Genomic DNA, 12,130 nt, shown 5'->3' with positions numbered 1-12,130 from the left:
ATTTGCAGCTTGTTCAAACTACTTAATTAAAATGAGCTGAAACAACACAATTCTTGAGATTTCTTTGGGACAACTTAATTCTTTTATGTACAATCCGAATGAATTTGTTATGTTAACTTAATCGATTTGTGTTGGGACATGTTTTTTACAGTGTACATTCAGGAAAATTAAAGAATAAAATAACTTGGTACAAAATATGCCTAAATATAATAACTTTACAAGAAAGAAAGCAAAAAATAAATGTGAATGTCTCACTCTAAATTCAACAAACACACTAAGAAGAGTCTGAATCTGTATCAGTTAAACAATAGTTGTTCCATTACACTGTTCGCTTAAACCAACCTTTAGGGCCCTATCATACACCCGCCGCAATAAGGTGCAAGACATGTTTGGGGCGATTTGTTGCTATTTTCAGACCAGCGCAACCCTAATTTTCCCACTTTGCACCACGTTGTTGTTTAATGCCTTCTACACCTCGGGGGGGCTTTTTAAGTTTGTAAATGACAATCTGATTTGTTTAATGTTACTATTATTATTAGCAGTATTATTTATTATATGCGTATTTACATTTATATTTGTTTTAAAACACCTGTGGGGTTTTGGAGATGTCTGCATCCCATATGTGAATAAGAATAAGTGTGTTTGGATAAAACTCAGTTTTCTGACCACACTTCATTATTATTAATCATTTATTCCTTTGCTGGAGATTAAAACTAAATTCATAAATAGTTTTGAAGCAAATCTTTGTGCTCAACAAAATAAATTAAATATGTAGACTAATGGATGTGTTCAGTGGAGTGAGTACAACATTGTTTCCTTACTCTAAAAAGTAAAGAGTAAAAGTTAAGTAAAGAGGCTGAATGGAGGAGGCTCGTTCTTTATCTTCACGCTGCAAATGCTCTGTTTAACTGTTTTCTTGCTAGTGAAGCGTTCAGCGTTTATCCACTTACAAAGTCATTATGTAAATAGTAAAAGCGCTATGGTGTGAGGCAACTGACTCTTAAAGGGAATGTGAGATGGGACTCTGATTGGTTTAATGCACGTTATGCTCAAAACACACCCAGAACTCATTAAGAGAATAAGCTCAACCCTGTTAGACCATGCGCGGCAGAGTGGATTTTTCCATCCTTAAAATAAGCACTTTGCGCTTTAGACTTTGTGCTCAGATCATTAAAATAGAGCCCTAAATGTTTTAGTTGAATCAAATTACCTTTTTCTAGTTATCTCAACTTACATCAATCAAACTGATTAAAATATTAGGTGAAACTTGGTATAAGTTACACAATTTAATTGAAACCAGATTAACTTACTAAAATAAGGTGAAGTAACAAAGATATTTGTTGTCTTGACTTTTCATCATTGCATATTTTATAGTGTAGTAATTTTATGTTACACTTTTATACATTTCTGTAGACTTAAAATACTATTTGTGCATTACTTTGGTTAACATTGCAACTTATTAAAAATCACAATTGTATTATTCTATCAATCTCCTACTTCCTCTATTTTTGGGGGGAGGTGGGGGGAGGGTATTACTATATACAAACAACTTTTCTAATTTGGCCTGTTAAAAAATGCCCAAATTTCTAAGCGCAGTTTTGGCGTGTGATTTACTCTGGGTGTTTCGGTTTTCCCCACAGTCTGAAGTGTATTGGTGTCTACCAGTACAGGGTTGCAGCTGGTAGGGCATCCGCTGTGTAAAACATATGCTGGAAGTCGGCACAATAGCTTAGTGGTTAGTGCGCGGACATATTGTGCAGTAGCACTTCAGGGCATCCTGAGTTCAAATACTGGCTCAAGGACAAGGACTGTCCCAAACAACCTGTGCTTTTCCTCATAAACCTGCAGAGTCACAGTGCTGTTATTTCTCTGAACGCTCAACCCAGGACTCAAGTTCTCCTTCAGCTCTAAGATTATCCAGCCAGACCCTCCGTGTGGCTCTAGATTACATTACACAAATATATCAATAGAGACAGACCACAGGAACCTCCGCCATCCCACAAAATACTTCACCTTTACTCCATTAAATATGAAACCAGGCGTTATATATATATATATATATATTGCATAACTTTAACTCAATAAATAAAAACTGTAAAAATGGGAAACGAACCACCCAGAGGAAACCCACGCCAACATGGGGAGAACATGCAAACTCCACACACTTATGCCAACTGGCCCAGCCGGGACTCAACCAACGACTTTCTTGTTGTAAGGAGCAAGCCATGAGCTACCCTGCCACCGCTGTTAAACATAAAGTGGCAAAAAGTGGCAAAGAAGTTGAAGTCCTTTACATGACAAACAGTGAGCGTCCAACTGAAATAAAACATCTGAAGTGTTTAACCTTTTATTCACAACAACGGCAATTTAAATGCCTCTATAGCCAAACTTTTGGCAAAAAACCGAGACAATCTTTACTAATTTTAGTCTACTGCTATCATGTAAAGTTACTTCAAGTTTTAACGCAATATATTGCAAAATAAAATGCAATTGTTGATGAAGTGTTTTTTAAACAAAGCCAAACTACAAATATACAAAAATGTTTTTCAATTTGCATAGGTGGCGCTGTTGTCAAACTGCTGCAATACGTAAAAAAATTGGTAAATAAGATAACAAATTCATGGTAAAAAAAACTACAAAAAATCTTTTTAAAATCTTTTATTTACAACCATTGCAACTTGAGGGCATCAAAACCCATATTTTATGAAAAATGTTTTAAAACCATAAAGCCATACTTTTCCAGTTGTAGTCCACACAGTTACTTTAAGTTTCAAGAGAATATATTGTAAACAAAAATACATCTGTTCATGAACAGTGTTTCTTTTAAACAAAGCCAAACTACACAATTTCTTCCACTAAAACATACATGATATAAAGATGTAGTAACTTTTTTCGATTTGCCTAGGTGGCGCTGTTGACAAACCTCTGCAATAAGCAAACGCCAAAGACAATAATAAAGTGGGCGTTTACGTAAAAAAAATAATTTAAGTGCTTTAACCTTTTATTTACACAATAATGGCAATTTGAGAGCCTCAAAACCCAAACTTCGTGTCAAGTGTTTTTAAAACATAAAGCCAAACTCTTCCGGTTGTAGTCTTCTGCTGTCATTTACAGTTACTTAAAGTTTCAACACAGTATATTGTAATTATACATTTGTTGATGAGTAGTGTTTCTTTTAAACAAAGCCAAACTACACATACAAAAAATTGTTCCATTAAAACGTACATGATATAAAAGAGATGTAGTAACTTTTTCCATTTGCCTAGGTGGCGCTGTTGTCAAACTGCAATTGGCATAAGTGGTATAGACAATAACAAATTGATTGTTTACATAAAAAACAACAAAAGAAAAACTAATTTAAAGTGTTTTAACCTTTTATTTACACAATAAAGGCAATTTGACGGCCTTAAAACCCACATTTTATGTAAAATGCAAAACAAATCTTTATCGATTTAAGTCCACTACTATTATATACAGTTGCTTTAAGTTTCCACACAATGCACTGTAAAAAAAATACATTTGTTTATAAAAAGTGTGTAAATGGATCAAACACACCAAAGCACATTTGTAGTAGTACCTTTTCAGCTAGGCTGAATCTATTTTTTGTCATATGATATATTATATCAAGATCTATTGTGATAAATGATATTAATGTCATCTTAAGACAAGCACATCTCTGCAGAGCTCTCCCCCAAAGAAGTGCATGCCTATAAAGACTGACTACTAGGCTATTTCAAACAGATGGTGTGACTTATTGGCTGTATCACCAATACTGAGCATTTCACTTTTCCCCATTCACAGTAATTAGAGTATTTGTATGTCCATAGTCTTTGATACTGTATTGTTGTTTTACCGTACTGACACTGACACTCCCAATGGAGATCGGGTGAAATCTCGCAATCAGCCAATGTTGCTAATATTGGTTTTCTATGGGCGATATATATATTGCATCCCCAAAAATGATTGAGGTCATGTGCATGTGTTGTGTGATAAGTTGATTTATTGACTATTGTGACAGGCCTGTTTTCAACAAACTTGACAAAGATTTTGGTGGCTTTAAAGTTAAACCAGAATGGGAAGATTTTGAAGACACTAGATCTAGACCATTTCAGTTAAAGCTCCCAAATTTGGCCTATTAGCAGATGAGATGGTCCTCTACTAGTGTGCAAACTTTCACAACCTTTTATTTTAAACATCAGACATTTTTTAAACATTAGTGTAGATCTTTCCTGCTAATATAAAAACCTGACTAACAGTTTCAAAAGTCTATTCTCTGGATGTCATGTCCTTGGTTTCATCTCTCTGTCCAACATCTTATCAGTTTATTGATTTGCTCATTGTGACATCCGTGACGTAGCAGAACACACGACGCACGGACACGAGCTCAAAATAGTGAAAGACCAGAATGAATGACGACATCCAGACGATAATTTACAGGAGCCGAAAAGAAGTATCGCCTGTTGATTAATGAACATGTCACTGCGGTTATTGACTCGTAGCTTTAATCTAGAGAGCAGAGTATTGTATGGATGTATTTGCAGTAAATCATCCAAAACACCTTAGTGACGTGCTAAAAACCACTATATAATTATCTGTTCGGGTGACACCCAGAAAACGTTGGCACTGTGGTGGTGACAGCTCATGACAGCCGCACGTTTTAATAAGTAACGCCACCAAACAATTTTAGGTTATAAAAATTTTCCCATTAAGTTATATAATGTTATTTTTTAAGAACTTAGAACCTTCAAAACATCCGGTTTTTATATTTATTTGTCATTTTGGACGCAATAACATTTTTTTATGTTTTAATTTCACAAAAATGTTCTTTTATTATGTTATTTTTATTTATATTTGATATTTTTTGGTTATATTAACATCATTTAAATATGTTTGATAAAGTTTCAGTCTCGTTTTATATTTATGTTATTACAAAATTACATTTTAATTACATTAATGTTATAACAACGTTTTCTTAATGTTCTCATTAGGTTATAAAAACATTGTAGATTTCTCTAGACGGTGTACTAAAATAATTGTTTGGTTATAATAACGTTATTGAAAATCTTTCATAAAGTCTTAATCTCATGTTAAATTATGTTCTCAGTCAGTATTTAAACGTTATTAGAATGTTCCATTCTGATCACATTAATGTTGTAACAATGTTTTCCTAATGTTCTCAGTAAGTTATAAAAATGGTATTGTAGATTGTGACGACCCCAAGACTCCAGATTGGAGTTTGTGGCAGATCCTGATTGGATGCCTGCTTTAATCACCAATTTGTTTTAACACATATGTACAATATGAGTGGTCGTGCTAGATTCTGGAGGACAGTGTGGTTATTTGGATGCTAAGACCTGCCATCTCTTTGACTTGATAACCTTATGCTTTGCTTGCATTATTTATATCATGTAGTTAAAGTTTTGTTCTGGTTATATCTAAGCTTTTTATCTTCGTTATTTATCCCTAGACATTCATTTGGTTTGCTGGATTGTTGTTCCAGTGGAATCATTTACAATAAATAATTTGCATTCAGATTAATTTTGTTGCTTGAACTCCCTTTTATGTTGCTACTTAAGTGAGCAGATCACCGTATAGCACCGTATATACGGTATTATAAAATTCTAACATTGCTATATTTGTATATTATGCGATATATATGGCGATATGAATACAATTTCACCAGACTTCATATCTCTATTTGGAAAGAATTTATAATGTTAGATCAATTGGGATGATTCTGCAGTGAGAGTGCATCTCTATCAAATCCAATAAACAATCTATTTTCTTTGTGCTATTTGCAGTGTGTTTCTCTATTTGCATGTGTTTTAAGTATTTTCATGCATAACAGTCTATAAATACAGCGAAGAAACAGATACGATTGAAATCAAGTGTTTATCGTTTCCCGAGTCTAGCAGAATTTAAGAACAGTAACTGAATGATCAAAATAAAAGTCATTCAGTAGAATTAATCATAGTTGAGGTCACAATTTCTGATACCTGAATGTTTTTAAAAGCATTGTACATCAAAAACACATGCAAATGATGAATAATAACACAAATTCAACATTGCATATCCTGCGATGTGACTATTGTGAATGATCACATTGAGATATCGATTCTGAAATGATATAGTGTGCAGCTCTAGCTACAACAATACTCCAAAAACTATTTGAAATGCATTAGGTGCTAACATTTGCACAACTTTTAAAGAAGAATTCACGCCCACTGTTGACTTGGTAATTTATCATCAGAATACTCATAACTATCCTCTTCAGTGTTTAACCTGTTGTTGAAAGCCAGTTTGGCGATATGGAGAAGATGAAATTCTGGGTGTCTGATCTGGCTGGGTATGATAGGAACATTGTGTTTGTTCTTTGAGGTTATTTTGGTCTTTGAGTTTGCGCCAAACTCACAGCTGAGTTCAAGAACCGATCCATTATTGAAAAAAAAACCCTAAACCAAATAATTGTCCTGACATTAACCCATGGATTTTTACATTTGCAGCTAAAATACTGCAAAATTATATAAAACAATATCATTTTATTTATAATATTTAACAAAATAAGTTTTTTTTATAATCTTCAGTTTTGCTTTGATTGGTCTGCTTTGTGTTTATTATAAATAATGCCAATAATTTATGTTTACTTCATACCTGCATGTACTTTTTTTTTCAAACCTCTTACATTTAACAGATTTGTTGTGGAGAAAAGACAACTAAAATACATGTTTATAATGCTTATTATTTCTAAATGATTGGCTAACCTTCATGTAATAATGTTAAAATTATGCAAAGTACTGTTTAAAATGTACATATATATATTTTATCTCAACAATATAGATTTCAGCAGACATTATTGATCATGCTTCAGATATAAAGACAGCTTTAAATTAATTGCAATCAAGGTGCAATCTTAATACTGTGTTGACTTAACCCTTTATAAGGCATGCATTGAAATACTCTTCGGAAAAAATCCTGTAGTGTTATTTTCTTAATAATATTTTACTTTCATGATTTAAAAATATACATATATTAAAATAAAAGTCAATAAAGTTCCCATTTTTGTTTCTTCTCCCAATTAACTTAGACATCAATAAAAGTAAGTGAAGTAAACTGAACATCAAAACACATTATGTTGACGGCTGTCAATCATCTCTGCCTCAAACCTGGAAGAGTTACTAGAGTTCAGAGAATGGTGATATTGCACAGTCAATGTTTAGATTGTATGAGTGAACAGAACGTCCACTTGTGCAAATTTTACTCTGCCGAGACTCAAACAAACTGGAGAACGGCCAAAAAACCAGAGGAACACTTCTGGATAATGAGATGGCCATAAATGAGTCGCTGTCTAAATGCTCTTAAAAACACAACAAACACACACACACACACACCCATGTTAATCATAGCTGGTTCGTGATGTTCTGTTCTGTTTTGCATCACACAATTATAAAAATATACTTAATTAAGGACAAAAATCATTCAAACAATCAAACACTCATACATGAAAACCAAAATACTATAGTAATAATTATTAGTACATATGGTGTTTTTGAACAATATTAGAGTGAAGTGTATTTTGTATTTGTATTTTATATATCTTACAGCACTTAAAACATTTTACTACGGCATGCTCTAGTGTTTACACTGTTACAAATACTGCAGCATACTTTAGCTTTTACTACAGTAATCTGTGGTGTATTGCAGTATATCTAAATTAAAGATATTTATTGCAATCAAGAAAAAAATACAATGACACAAAGTAAAAATACTGTTTAATATCAATAGTAGGGCTGCTAAATATATCTTTTCAGCATCAACATCATCGCAGGGTATGCAGTGTTGAATGATAAGCCACACCATTCAGCTGTTGTGTGTGGTGTGCGGTCTGGTGAATGTGGCTGCCGTCGCATCATCCAGGTGGATGCTGCACACTGGTGGTGGATGAGTACTATCTAAAGCACTTTGATTGTCTAGATAAGCACAATATAAATTTAAGGAATTATTATTATTATGATTATAGATGACTAGGAGCTACAATAAAGTTCAGAAAATATGAGGATTTAGTTATGCAGAGTGTAGCTGTTGCAGAGTTTAACCATAACGGAGTGACAGTTTATCATTTGCACATGTTTTTAAGGCCTTCGAAGTATTTAGGCACAAGAAAGTTTTACCATTTGTAACTTTAATAAAGAATAATTTCACTGAATTATTTATACAGTAAAGGCTTTTGCAGGGTTATTTTACGTCAGATTCTTTAAAACCCTGTCTCTGAAAACTATTTGACTGCCCTGAAATCCATAAAACATAATCCATCACACTTTTATCATTGCTTTTTGTGTGTGTGTGTGTGCGTGTGTGTATATATATGATTGTAATTTGTTTATTACAATTTATCCAAAATTAACTTCCCTACAAAATTATCCCAATTAATCTAATTCAATAAATTATTTCCAAAAAGTTATTTTAAAGTTTTGAAAAAAAAAATATTGCAGTATTTATCTCAGAAAAACTAAATATTGCAATGCCAGATTTTTCCAATATTGTGCAGCCCTAATCTATATAGGGATCTATATATATATAGGGATGTCCAGATCCGATTATCGGAAATCGGGCCCGATCACACGGTTTCAATCTGGATTTTAAATGGACGCTACCTCCCATTCAAGATTCGAATATGTATGTATGTATTTTCTCATTATTTCAACACATCTATAGTTTTGCGGTGGCACAGAGTTAGACCTCTTTCTTGACTTAACACAGAAACTGCAACGGATGCAGCATGACATCACATTGTTGCAGAGACGCTATTGGTTAAATGCTGGCAAAGTAGAAAATGGAAGCAGCTTGAAGCGGAAAGCGCGAGTATGTCTGCGGTCTGGAGGTATTATAAAGTTGATGACGACAACACATTGCCCTAGTAAACTGTGAGATATGTGAACTTGGGATTGCCTGCTGGGTATTTTAAGTTGAGGTGCTGTTTGTTTTTATGTTAGATTTGTTTCATATTTACTGCTGCACTAAAGTTTTAAAGTGAAGAATTGATGTTATTTATTAGTCGATTGTTCAAGACACACAGAAATGCTCTGTTTGTTAACAGAGTTGTTGAATGCTAAAATAAGGTGAATTAACTTTAAAAAAAAAAGGAACATCCTGGATCTATTTCTTTGTTCTTCTTTATTTTATTTATAAAGAATATTTTTTATTTTTAATAATTATTATTCTTTTTTATTCTGTGTATTATAGAAGCATCAGATCAGGTAATGGCTGATACTCAAAATCAAATGGCTCGGACTCAAAGGCAAAAAACCCTGATTGGGACATCCCTATATATATATATATATATATATATATATATATATATATATATATATATATATATATATATATATGTATATATATATATATATATATATATATATATATATATATATATATATATATATATATATATATATACATTTTTTTTACTTTAGTACAAAGTAGAAAACTATCTTTTTTAACCTTACTTTGGTTCGACTAAATTGTACTTTTGAGCTAAACTATAATAAATACATATAACATCTGTCTATGCTAGTGCTAGTTATTTTATGTTTAGTAATGAGATAAACTACTGCTGCTGCTGCTTTCATTATGGATATAAATATCAGGGAGGAACTGTGATCAAACTCACATTAGAAACACATAAAAACTGTTGTGACCATAAAAAAAAAGCTTTATGTGGAGAAATGACACAAATCGCTTCTTCATGAGGATGTGTGACTGAGGAATATTATAGCACAGATTCTCATTGTGTAAACTGCAATAGCAATTGATTCCATCATGCAGTAGCATAATGTGTGTGTGTGTGAATGAGTTCAGCATGGGTGGGCGGATCACATACATCACATCACAGAATGTTCTGGATTGGCATAAACCTCAACAACTGAGGCACATGGAGTCAGACTGGTTAAAAATGCTCAATATAGACAGCAATATAAAAACAATAGGTGAAATATGGACGAAATGTTCCCCCTCACACACATAATAATCTCATAATCTGCATTTGTTGTGAATTTACATTACTTATTGAACAAGGAAATGAATCACAAAAACAAAGCTTTCTTTCTGCCACTAAAGTCAGATACTGTAAAACAGCTGAGGTAAAAGTAACAGCAATTTGTGTGTGATTCTTTAAAGGTGCAAGCGTGATATTGAGGTGATTTGGGTTTATATTTACACATTTAGTCCATAATAATATTATTTCAATAAAGTATTATTTGCTAATCCTAATTAGGGATCTTATATCAGCACCCAATGCCAATCAAACCACACTGTTCACAGCGACTTAAACAGAGCTGATGTTGTTTTGAAGTCATACGTGTGTGCTAATTCTGACTGTATATTCAAAACAGCGTGGTAAACAATGTAGAGACCGTGTCGCAAGATTTACAAGACAAGATCTAACGAAGGAATGTGAGAATATAAAACTATTTACCTTAATATTTTGGATTGACTGATGCACGAGTTCTCTGCGCGCGCGCGTGTTTGTGTGTGTGTCGCGCGCGCCAAACCGCTTTGTGTGAAACCAACAACACAACCGCACTAACAAAATACTATCAAAATACAGGTTTTCCTTAACACTAGTGTGGTTTAAATGTGCATTAATGTTTCTAACACGTTTTGCACGCGAATGCATTGCGCTTTAACAACTTCAATAGGTTATTTGGGTAAAATATGACACATCATGTTACTTTTGTGGTTTATAAGCATTGAAGCAGTTGTTTTGAAACAATATGAATGCAAACAACTATTATAACACCTAAAATGCTCGTGTCGTGTAACATCAACAATGCAGATGCACATGCAGTGATGCTTCCTCCTGATCTGAATCTCAGGTTTGTTCCTCATGCAAACACTTTTAGCAGTGATGCTCCAAAGGCTCGACATGCTCGTTTGACTTGAATTCAGGAGATAAATGTGTGCATGCGTGTGTGTGTGTGTGTGTGCATCAACTCACCTGGATCCTGAAGAAACAGTAAACCTTGGAAGATGTGGAGAAGAAATGCTGCTGCTCTGTGTTTCTATAAGGAGTGCGTGGAAATTTCCACCATGTGAGCAAACCCTTCGGGATCAAGTAACACACACACACACACACATACACATACACACCCGCTGAATGGACGGGGGTCTTTTCCAGAAAAGGTCATCGTGGGCTCCGTCACCAGGGTTGCCAGATTGACCAGCCCAACAATATCACAACGCAAAATAGGACACCGCCCATTCAAAATATATATAGTTTAGACTTTTTTCTGACTAGACTTTAGACTTTTTTTCCCGAACATTTCATGAAATACTACAATAAAAAAAGAATAAACGAAGCAAAATAATGTAATGCAAATCGATTTTAACTTATATGTCTGAAAAGGAGCACGATGAAGAAGCTGGAGGCACTAAATAAAATTTTTCATTGGATTCACTAATTTTTTTTAAGGTAAATGGTTGCAAATAAATAATATGAGCTAAATAAAAAAAAACTAATTAAGTTGAACATTACTAAAAAAGGGTGGAAATCTAATTAAACTTTTTATTTTCAGTGTATACCTATTTAATCCTACCCCTTCTTTACTCTAGATATAATATAAGATATAAATATAAAAGTAACAGTTCATAATAATATATAATAATTAATAGCAGTACATTAATCATTAAATTACCGCCCTCTTCTTGTACAGTAACTAAATAAACTGGAGTCAGATTTATAACGTCATGCATTATACACATTTTTTACTTGCTAATGCTCATGAAGTAAGTTCAAATGTAGTATTTACTTGAGTAACGTTGCAATATAATACTCGATTTCAGACACATTTCAGTACCGTATAGAGGGGTCTGGATGCAGATCTGGTGCAGATGCAATATGAGCTGCACGCAGTGCTTTGTAATGGGCTCACCGGACCCTGCCCCTCACAGTGATGTCAGCTCCATTGAGTGCATTGTCTGACATTGCATGGCTGAGAGATAAAGGCTGCATCCAGATACAGCACCCCTGCACTTCTCAAAAAAATATGCTTAACATTACACTGTTTAGCACAGTTTTACTTATCAGTGGAATATAAATTTGGTAGAGTATAATATTTCAACTTAACTACATAAA

General features: G+C 33.5%; 1 protein-coding gene across 6 annotated transcripts in view; it reads right to left on the bottom strand.

Annotated features, from left to right (window-relative positions):
* The window catches only part of slc38a4 (solute carrier family 38 member 4), a 52,122-nt gene extending 41,010 nt beyond the window's left edge, over positions 1 to 11,112 (bottom strand). For all 6 annotated transcript variants that reach the window (XM_087246560.2, XM_087246565.2, XM_087246559.2 and 3 more), the window contains exon 1: positions 10,994 to 11,112. The gene's annotated coding sequence lies outside the window, so the exon portion shown is untranslated. The remainder of the gene's footprint in view (positions 1 to 10,993) is intronic.
* Positions 11,113 to 12,130: the final 1,018 nt, after the last annotated feature.

The sequence above is a fragment of the Danio rerio genome, chromosome 4, assembly GCF_052040795.2.
Source record: "Danio rerio strain M-AB ecotype USA chromosome 4, GRCz13ab, whole genome shotgun sequence".
Classification (NCBI taxonomy): Eukaryota; Metazoa; Chordata; class Actinopteri; order Cypriniformes; family Danionidae; genus Danio; species Danio rerio.
This window is presented reverse-complemented; position numbering and strand designations above follow the sequence as displayed.